The following is a 10191-nucleotide window of genomic DNA, read 5'->3' on the forward strand; positions in this document are numbered from 1 at the left end:
CAATACTGCACCAGCACCGCCCAGTCGGCTCCATCCACACCCCATCCATGAATCCTGTGGTCAGCGATGGGTAGCACTGGTGAAAAAAAGTGCTATTTTGCGCTTAAGTGAAAGTATCAATACTGTACTGTTGAAATACTCCAATACAAGTTGAAGTCCAAAGTATTGGCATAAGAATAAACTACCAAAAGTAAAAAGTACTAGTAAAGTAAATAGCTGACCCATTGGGCCGGGAAAAAAAGTGCCGAAATGTATAGGGCTGGTCAATGTATGTTTTCTAATAATAATCTAAATCTACACATTAAATTAGTTACTAAAGTTGTCAAATAATTGTAGTGGAGTAAAAGTAGGCCTGCAATATTTGCCTCTGAGATGTAGTTGAGTAGAAGTAAAAATACAGTAAAATTGGACATACTCCACTAATGTAAAAATACATCACAATACTTAAGTACAGTACTTGAATACATGTACTTTACACCACTGCATCCAGACCTCATCCATGAATCCTGTGGTCAGTGATGGGTGGAACCTGGCAGAACCAGTGGCATCAGTTCAGAAAAAGCTAAGGTATGGCAACATGACTGGTGTCTTTGCAAGACACCAGTCATGTTGCCATACCTTAGGGCATGACACATTTATTTTAAGAAGTACATTTCATTTTTTCTCCCGTTTCTACGGTTTCTTGGGCTGGATATGGCAGCCTGGAACGGTTGTTCAAGTGCAGCTAAACTTGGCATGTTAGACAGTAAACGTGCCACAATTAACAATAATGAATTGCACCTGTGCAGCTGACCTGGGGAACCTGGGAATATAGGCTACCATTTTGTCAAGATGGGGAGAATAAAAGTGTGGAGAATACAATTATAATACCTTGTTAACCTACCTTGCACTTGTAGTTATTTTACTGTAATTTAACAACATAATAACCAGCACAGATAGACAAGGAGACATTCATGGATTTATATTTAAAAGTAACTTCTATTTTCTCCCCTGGACCCAGGGAATGGCAGCTGCATACCCCTGCCATACCCAATTGACGCCCCTGGGTAGAACTGAGAGAGAGAGAGAGAGAGAGAGAGAGAGAGAGAGAGAGAGAGAGAGAGAGAGAGAGAGAGAGAGAGAGAGAGAGACTTATTTGTGTAAGTTTGGGCCCCGGGAGACACCAAAGAATCTTGAGCTGAAAAGGTTGTGGGGAAAAGGGAAAAGAGAGGAGGAGACAATAGATAGGAGCGAGAGAGAGAGAGAGAGAGAGAGAGAGAGAGAGAGAGAGAGAGAGCAAGAGGAAGTAGGAGATGGAGTGACAAAGAAGCCAGTTGGAGAAAATAGTGAAGACAGACTGAGGGAGCAAGATGAGGGGAGAAAAAGATCCATTCCAGCTATTTGCTGTGTTTTAAAGAGGTTTGCCTGTAATAGAAATGACGATACTGCACAGAAATAAACAACAGGCTATAGATATTATTAACAGAAAGTGAAGGCAAACCATGATAAATTACTCAGAGACAAAGGCATGGCAGAAGGTTCTGTTTTACTTTCATTATTTATCATTTTGGAATGAATTTTCTCCTGTCATTGGACTAAATAATGGAGAGGGGGGGGGCGGGGGGTAAAACAGAAGAGCGGAGAGAGATGATATCGTCACTGTCGGGCAGAAACCTCGTATCTCCAAGTTTCAAATGTGTATGTTTTTTTCGTAAAGTAAAGCCCTGCTTCATCATACAAGGCTGTATGAAGTGCGAGGCGTTGTGTGCTTGTAGATCAGCTGTTTTCACTAGTTTAAATCATTTTTAAAATGATAGCTACAAAACGAACGGTTTTGGACATACAAGGTTTCCACCGGACAATGACGATATGTAAAGTGTCGTCAGTCTGTAAGCAAATATAAGTAGTGAGTCAGTGGAGCACGCATGACACTACGCAGATAAACAAGTGTATTTCCACATTCGTTCAACAACGCACAATCGCCCGCTGTTAGTCACATTTGTTAACGTCGTCTGTTTGATTTAAAACAACTGAAACTCAAACATACATAGAGTAGCCTACACTTCAATACAAGTATGAAATAGAAAGAGTCTTCATTTTCTCTTTTGCTCCAACTCAATTTCGGACAGTCTGTGCCACACATCGGTGCTTCAAAATTGAACAGATGTTGTCATGATCTGCTTTATAAGCAACGTTGGATTGTTTTCCTGTACATTCGCTTGTACATACTGTATTGGTATAGTTCCAGGGTGTGTTTATTTTTTCCTGGCATGTTGCTTTTTTTGGGCTTGCTTCCAAATTATGTTAAAATCAATGGCTCTCTTGGCCTGGACGGCTGGGCACCTAGTCTGCTAATCCAGGCTGACAGCGTATCGCGGGTTTGAGTCTCGATCCCGGCGACCTTGTCACCGGGTCACCAGGTCCCCTGTTTCCTCTCAGTCTGTTATTATATCAATTATACTGTTAATATATCAATAAAGGCGTTCTGCCTTTATTGATTTACTGTATGAAATACCAAAAGATGTTTAAAAAATATCATAACAACAATGGCTCTCAAACATTTTCCTGTCAAAGAACCCCAAATTAAAATGTATTCGTCCCTGACAAGTGGTGCATGATCTGTGCACGGTCGCACACGATGGACACACACGCCCCTGTTAAAGGAAAATTCCAGAATAAAACATATTAATCCTTAATCAGCCTTTTATCACGTCTGTACATACCTGGTATGATGGATTTTTATCATAGTCCTTCCAGTTTTTACTTCTCCTGGACTCCTCAGATCTCTCTCCCACAGCCAAAACGGCGGTCAATTGAGGTCCTCCAAAAGCGCTAATTTTCACCGCTGCAAAGTTACTTTTTTCTTCATAAATCTGCTATTTATAGTTCCAAGAGAGCCAGTAATCCACTGTTTTATCGCGGGTTGAGGGAAATGGCCGTTGTTGACATGATCCCAATAGTACTCACAGAAGAAGAATGAAGTCTCGCGTCTCGCGTGATTACCGCGTTTCCTTTAGCTTTTTCTTTAGCGCAAAAGAAAGCTTTCTCCTGGAGTTATTACAGCCAGTATGTACACAACAAGGCATCGTGGTATATATATAAAAAATAAGAAAGCAGAAGAATATAATCTAGTTAGTCTATTGATCGCTAGAATCTAGTAATATGACTGAGAAGGATTCATAACAAAGCATTTTAACGGACTTCCTGTAGTCATAAGGTAATTCTATTACCTTTATTTATTTTATTTTTTCCTCAATACAAAGACACGTTTCTGTGGTCATGAGGTAATTTTTACCTAAAGTTTATTTGGTGAGGCATTGCAGAATGTCTTGAGGAAAATACGATTATTTTGTGATTATATTGTAGCCTACATTGTTTACAAATAATAATACACGTCAAAGTTATTTTATAAGTAATTCCATAAATAAATAATAAATAAAATCGAAGAAATGTATTGAGGAAAAAATAAAATAAATAAAGGTAATAGAATTACCTTATGACTACAGGAAGTCCGTTAAAATGCTTTGTTATGAATCCTTCTCAGTCATATTACTAGATTCTAGCGATCAATAGACTAACTAGATTATATTCTTCTGCTTTCTTATTTTTTATATATATACCACGATGCCTTGTTGTGTACATACTGGCTGTAATAACTCCAGGAGAAAGCTTTCTTTTGCGCTAAAGAAAAAGCTAAAGGAAACGCGGTAATCACGCGAGACGCGAGACTTCATTCTTCTTCTGTGAGTACTATTGGGATCATGTCAACAACGGCCATTTCCCTCAACCCGCGATAAAACAGTGGATTACTGGCTCTCTTGGAACTATAAATAGCAGAAAATGATAGCTACGAAGAAAATGATAGCTATGAAGAAAAAAGTAACTTTGCAGCGGTGAAAATTAGCGCTTTTGGAGGACCTCAATTGACCGCCGTTTTGGCTGTGGGAGAGAGATCTGAGGAGTCCAGGAGAAGTAAAAACTGGAAGGACTATGATAAAAATCCATCATACCAGGTATGTACAGACGTGATAAAAGGCTGATTAAGGATTAATATGTTTTATTCTGGAATTTTCCTTTAAAAGGTAAGATAGGTCCGGCAGTCTGATCCGAAAGACAATTTTGATTAGCTGGCAGAGAATGTGTTAACTAAAACAAAAAACTACTAAAACAAAAGACTATGACCAGTGTTGATTTTGTCGACTAAAACTATGACGAAAAATGTTTGTCGACTGTGTTTTTTTCACTGACGAAAACGAAATAAAAACTAAACAAAAACTAAGCTGTGGTGACTAAAACTAAGACTAAATGTATTGATAATTTCGTCAACAAAATAAAGGGAGGGACTAGTGGAGAAGAGAATAATTTTATGTTTGGTTGCTCTCAGGTGTTGTGGACCTTGTAGATCTGCTATTTTCAGCACACAACCAAGTGTAAAATCAGTCATTACGATGCCATCAATGCCTGCCAAAAAAAATGGTAGACGACTAAATCAACTGTAGATTTAGTCGCCTAAAATCTTATGATATTTAGTTGACTAAAATTAGACTAAAACTAATACTTTTCAGTAGAGATGTGACCGAATATTCGGCACCGAATATTTTCGGCCGAATAGTGCCAAAAAACGCATATTCGGTTTCGGTTCGGTTTGATTTTACAGCCGAATAATTCACCGTTTGTCAGCCTTCTGATTGGTTCCTGAGACTCCCTGACTGGCCAACCAGAAAAAACCATTCACTTTTTGCTATCGGGGGTGGAGTTTGTGCAGTGGAGAATGTTGCTTCAGGCTTTCAAGAACAGTCCGCACTGCGCGACACGGCATGCGTCTGGTACGGCCGCGATTTACGGCCGCGATTTCGCTCAATATAATGAATAAGCTTCAACAAACTATTTCACATGGACCTTATCAATGTAACTAAGAGTTACGATTGGGTACATATATTTTAAATGGGCAGAATTACGAAAAGCCAGCCTATTATGTGAGGAGAACAGATTATAGTTCTCCTCTTCCTACCCAAGATGCAATGCGCTTTCTTTTTCTATTTCTATTCTCTCTCTGATCCAGAGGATTAAACTAATTAAAACATATATTTTCGGGGGGAAATTACTGTTTTGCTATGTAATTACTGTACCTTTTTCTTCCCTTTTTATTAATATCACGTAGATGTGTTTTTTTTGGTACTTTATATAGCTGTAATGAGGCTATGAAGGAAAGAAAAATCCCATCCACTTCCACTATAAAATAATCTGCAATAGTGATTCTGTCCCACTGGGATTAAACAAATTAAAACATATATTTTCGGGGAAACCCCCTGTTTTGCAATGTAACTACTGTACCTTTGTCTTCCCTTTTTATTAATATCACCTAGATGTTTTTCCTTTGGTACTTTAAATTGCAATAATGAGGCAATGAAAAAAAAAAATCCCATTCACTGCCACTATAAAAACAATCTGCCCAGGGTTAATGTCCCACCATAGTAACAGGGCAGAATGGGGCGGGATTTGCAAAAGCCTGAATTATTACCGAATAGTACCGAATACCAAATACCGAATATTACCGAATACTGAATACCGAATACTACCGAATAATGTATAGGATATTCAATATATATATATTATTTTTTATAACAATAATTACATTGATATTTATTTATGATGCAATAATTCAACTATATGGAATGTTAATATTTTGAGACATAATTAGTCTTTTATTACAAATTTACTACACAATAGTAAATAAATAATTCTACACAAAAATAAATATGTTATGTGTGCATTCAAAAGTGAGAAATAAATGTTTTATGGAACCATATGGTGATTATTATTTAAGTTAGGTTTTGCCATAATCATGTATTTTGCCATAATCAGGTAGCTTTACAACAAAGGTACAGCAATGGTGCAAAAATTAGTAATACAAAATAAATTATATACATGTATTATTCGGCTATTCGGTATTCGGTTTTCGGCCAAATGTTTCCAATATTCGGTATTCGGTTTCGGCCAAGAATTTTGCTTTCGGTACATCCCTACTTTTCAGGTGACTAAATTATGACTAAAACTAAATTACATTTTATTCAAAAGACTATGACTAAAACTAAATAAAAATGTGCTGTCAAAAACAACACTGACTATGACTAAGGCCAAGGCTACACAAATCTGGATATATCTGAAGCTGGACATTTCTTTGTGCGATTGGTGCTTGCAGCCACAAAAGCTGGATATTTCGTCCGCTAAACTGGATATTTTTGAAACCGGATAAACAAGTTCAGATTTTAAAAATATATAAAATTCACTGGATCCATGTAGGCATGAAAACCAGAGTTGCTCTGAAAACGACGACGTTAAGTGCGTGTGTGTGAGTGCACAGCTCCATGCATCTGTGAGAGAGAGATAGAGAGAGAGAGAGCGATAGTCACAACACACACACATGCACACACGCTCACACACTGACACGCACACGCACAACCAAGCCTGCCTGCATGCATGCTTGTTCTTCTATGGTATTACAAATCGCTTACCGCAACGGCACCTCCTACTCGTGTGGACCTGGATATTTATCTATGTGGATATACGAAAATGTGGGATCCGAAAAAGATCCAGATTCGTGTAGCCGTGGCCTAAATCTAAGTCAAACTCTGCCGTCAAAATGAACACTGATGTGTATGTACACTACATTACAGTGTTGTGTTTGCAGTGCACGAATGCACACGTGATTGCGTCTCTTTGCATGAGCATGCACCCACATGTGCATTGTTTATTTTTACTCCACACACTGTGTACGTACATTACCTCGCGGTTGGGGCCTGAAAAGCAATGACCACATACAGCAGATTTCCAGGGTGCTACAGTAGCTGCACTTTGATTGCACACAGCTCATTTATTTTATGTATAGGTCCACATACAGTATGCATGCTCTCTGTTCTTCCAGCTGTGCAAGTTATGAAGTTACACAGCCATGGAAAACAAAAGCGTGCTGCTTAATTTATTCTCCGTCGAATGATGGCATCGCGTGTGCCGCAAATAGCTGATCTTGTTAAGAAGTTCAGATTATAGTGTTCACTGATTTTACAGAAGTAATCATGCAGGGAATCACCTTTTCGTATTATATACTGCACAGGGAGACAAGTTCTTAATCCTAGATTATGTACTTATGCCTACATATATTATTCTAAGTACATACTATTTAATAATGTAATAATAATGTAACAAAGGGCAGAATATATAATAAATCGGTAAGGGGAATTGTTAAGGAACCTGAATCATTAAAATCCTAAAATCCCTAAATCCTTATTCAAGTTCATGCTTTTATCTGTGGTGAAAATACAAATTATATTGGCGTTATGTGTGGATGTACAGATCAACACAGACTGGATCTCAATCCACACCTGTCCCTCTACTGTACATGTGATATTGTGATACATGTTTTATTGTCTTACACTTTGAAACAGAAATATTTTTTTTATTTGGGTGAATAGCGCAACACATGGTGAAGTATTGTCGTGCAGGTAATTGCAACAACAACAACCACTGATCTTGTGCAAAATGAAAAACTTCTGTGATTCTGCCAATATAATCATATAATTTGAGACACACGTCCCGAGTTTTGGCCAGGCCAAACAATGAATCACGTGATGTTGATCCCCTTCCCCTATTCACTCATACTAGGGCATGACGTACTGTATGTGTATCCAGAAGAACGAATGAATGTCAAACATGTTTTCTTTTCTTTTTCCCCACACATAGCTTGTAGATCCACTACTTTTGCTATAGTCATCAGTAACTTATTTTTGCCGGCATCTGTTTTTTTTTTTCCTCCTGCAATTATGGCTCCGGTCGCGAACTTGCAGCTCGGCTATTTTCCTAAGTATAAATCAGGCTTCATCCAGTACCTGTACTTCTCAGTGCTTTGTGTGTCTATTTATATATACCGTATATAGAAAGAGAGAGAGACACTGTCCATCTATCCTCCATTGTGGCAGCTCTGAGTCACAGAGAGTTGAGACGTGTCAGCCATCGCTCCAGGTTCCCGGTGTCTGTGTGCGTGTGTGCGTGTGCGTGTGCGTGTGCGTGTGTGTGTGTGCAGTGTGTGTGTGCGCGCGCACGTGTGGTGTGTGTGTGTGTGTGTGTGTGTGTGTGTGTGTGTGTGTGTGTGTGTGTGTGTGTGTGTGTGTGTGTGTGTGTGTGTGTGTGTGTGTGTGTGTGTGTGTGTGTGTGTGTGTGTGTGTGTGTGTGTGTGTACGTGCGTGCGTGCGTGCGTGCGTGCGTGCGTGCGTGCGTGCGTCTGCCACAGGCGGATAGCTGTGAGCCCGTTGGCTCGGGGAACGCACAGCAGAGGCGGTGTGGCAGACGACACTCGGGACAGACGGGGGTCAGGGGGTCGCGGGAAGACAAGCGAGCGGTGTTGTGGAATCTGCTGAGCCGTACACTTCCCCGGCTGACCTTTGCCCCCCCGCCATCCATCCCATAATTACATCGCTATTCTTCCTGGCCGGCCGGTGTCTGTCTGTGTATGGTCACACGGTGCAGTGTCGCTACGCCCCAGAGGTGACCAGGAAGCTGTCGTTTGAGCGATGTGGTGACGCTCCCGGGGGCCTGACAAGAGGACAATGTCACGCAGTCCTTTCCGGACAACGGCATGTTTTTCAAATTTGTATAATACAGTATATATTTTTTTTTTATAAGAACGTGCTAATTCTGGGGTGGCGCAGTGGTTAGCGCTTTGCCTCACAGCTAGAGGGTACCGGGTTCGATTCCCGCCGGGGGACGCTGTGGGTGCTGGGGGCGTGTTTCTCCCTCCGCATCATCAGCGCCCACACCCTAGGTGGGGCCGGCGATAGGGCCTTTCTGTGTGGAGTTTGCATGTTCTCCCCGTGTCTCCTAGGGTTGATACCCTCACAAGAACATGCAGTAATCCTGGTCTCAATAATGCCTCCCCCTGGCCAGCCGGGATGCTTGATGGAGGGGAAAGGAACTGGTTGGAATAACGTGTTCCTTCCACGCGCTATGTCCATCCCGGGGAAATCCCCCCTGTCAGGTGAAAAGAAACAACTTGGACAACTCATGCATTGAAGAAAGCATGAGGTCAGTCCGTTGTCTCCCCAGGCGCGGCAGAGGGAGAGCAGAGCCCAGGATTACATAGGCAATTGGCCCTGGGTGAAAATGGGTTGCAAAATCGTGGGATAAAAATGATATATAAAAAAAAGAACATGCTAATTCTACACTTGAAACAGTGAAACTGTGTCTGTGCGTGTGTGCGTGCGTGCGTGCGTGCGTGCGTGCATGCGTGTACAGGTGCGGGCGCGTGTGCGTGTGCGTTGTGAGTGTCTTTTCACAGCTACTGTAACATCGCAAACAACTAGACCGAACAGCGCCATACTTTTGCGAGATGACGGCAGGGCAAGAATATGGGGTTATATTTAGGCCAATTCAAATTCGTATTCGTACTTTGCCTTTTTTTTACTCGTAAACATTTTTACCAAAAAAACTATACGTAAACAAATTAATTGGAAAAAAATATCCGTAAAAAAAAAAAAAGTATGAATGTTTTTGGGGAAGCTGCAGTGATTATAATGCCAAAACAAAAAAACAAGACAAAATACGAATATTTTCTTACTGATTTACGAGTTGTTTTGTTGGTTACTTCATCACGAATGCTTTCATCATCTCACGCACACGAATCTGTATGACGCACACGAATGCATGCATGGAATGAATACGGCCAATAATCACGTGATCGGCAGAGAGCCAATGGGGGTGCAGCCTTTCCACTAGCCAATCATAATTCTCCATTGTTGGCAGCGGTTGCCATGTCTGGTAAAAGTGAGTAATCTCTGCTTTCTGTTGTTTATGGGAAACGTATGTAACTATGCTACAGTCTTCACAGCAGAGCCGACAGAGAAAGGTAAGATAACGTCGCTATTATTATCATAAAATACAGCAATCTATCTAATAAAACGTTTGTTAAATGTGCTTAGCAGTAGTGGCTTTTAGGGTTTAGTCCGGGGTCTTTATTTGATGTAAAGAAAGTTTAATATTAACGCTAGCCTCATTAGCATCTTAGCTCCGTCTATAATAGGCTACTACATCATCAGACTGTTGGTTCTCTTAAGTGGGGTCCGGGGACCCCCAGGGAGTTCCAGGGGGTCCCCAGCTAAATTATAGTTAGGAACCAAATGGACCCTTAGGGGTATGTAACTGTACACATCATTTGGTTCC

Source organism: Nannobrachium achirus (assembly GCF_963921795.1).
Source record: "Nannobrachium achirus genome assembly, chromosome: 11".
Taxonomy (NCBI): domain Eukaryota; kingdom Metazoa; phylum Chordata; class Actinopteri; order Myctophiformes; family Myctophidae; genus Nannobrachium; species Nannobrachium achirus.